Genomic DNA, 1,322 nt, shown 5'->3' with positions numbered 1-1,322 from the left:
TTTTTTTTAATATAAAAGAATTTATATTAATAGTAATGAAATTAAGTCAAAATTATTTTTTTAAATAATTGAATTTTAATTCTAACTATTAATCATAATATTATTATTCTTCTTAAATTATATGTAATAAAAATTTGAGAGAAAAAATATAAAAATATAGACTAAAAAAATCGATAAAAATTTAAATTTAATAACAAAGTTAAAAAATATGTATATAATAATAATAATATATTGCTTTTGTGAATAATAGTACGGATTTATTTTTTAATTATATTTAGTTATAACTTTAATGTATTTTTTATAATTTTTTGAATTTATTTGAATCACATTAATTTTAGTTTTTATAAAACAAAAAGGTAGAGAGAGATAAAGAATGAGAGAGAAAAGAAAGAGAAAAATAAAGAAGAAGGAGAGATAGAATTTGTTAATTTTTAAAGGAAAAAATTTTATTTTAATTATAATAAAAAATATCTCGTGACATATTTTATTTTGTTAAATTAATAATATAAAATATAAATTATAAGTTATACATAAAATGGAAAGGATAGAGAAAAATAGGAAAGAGGAGAGAGATAGATAAGATGATGGAGGAAGGGAGTTTATTAATTTTTGAAAAAAATATTTCATGTCAATTTTAATGTTAGAGTGTCATATGACATATTTTGGTTGTTAAATTAGTAATATAATATTGTTATATTATAATTTTAATTTTAATATTTTTATTTTAATTTAATTATAATTAAATAATGTTATGTTGTATATTTTGATTGTTAAATTCGTAATTAGTTATTGATAATGATATATAATAGAAATAGAGTGGGTGAAAGAATGTGAGAAATAGAAAAAGGGAAAGAGAGGAGGAGATAACTATTTAATTTTGGTGAAAATATTTAATTTCAATTACAATGAGAAAATGACATGTGGTACATTTTGGTTGTAAAATTAGTAATATATAATAGAATATAATGAATATCTAAGATATCTAAAATTATTTTATATAATATAGTAATTATAATTTTATATATGTAATATTTATAATTATATATTTATTATATTTAAAATTATATAATTATTCTAGCTATAATTAATTAATAGTAAATAAGATAATTTTAAATTATCTAAGTTGATTTTTATTGTCTTTTAAATTATAAATTATAAATTTTAAATCCTAAATTTTAAATATATGTAATTGATATAAATTATAATAAATAAAAAATTAAACTTTATTTAATTGATAAAGAGTGCAAACGTTTTATTTAATAAAAAAATTTAAAATTAATTCCTTAATCTAACATTTATTTTTGGAACTTAGTTATTTTTTT

Source organism: Arachis hypogaea, chromosome 5, assembly GCF_003086295.3.
Source record: "Arachis hypogaea cultivar Tifrunner chromosome 5, arahy.Tifrunner.gnm2.J5K5, whole genome shotgun sequence".
Lineage (NCBI taxonomy): Eukaryota > Viridiplantae > Streptophyta > Magnoliopsida > Fabales > Fabaceae > Arachis > Arachis hypogaea.
This window is presented reverse-complemented; position numbering follows the sequence as displayed.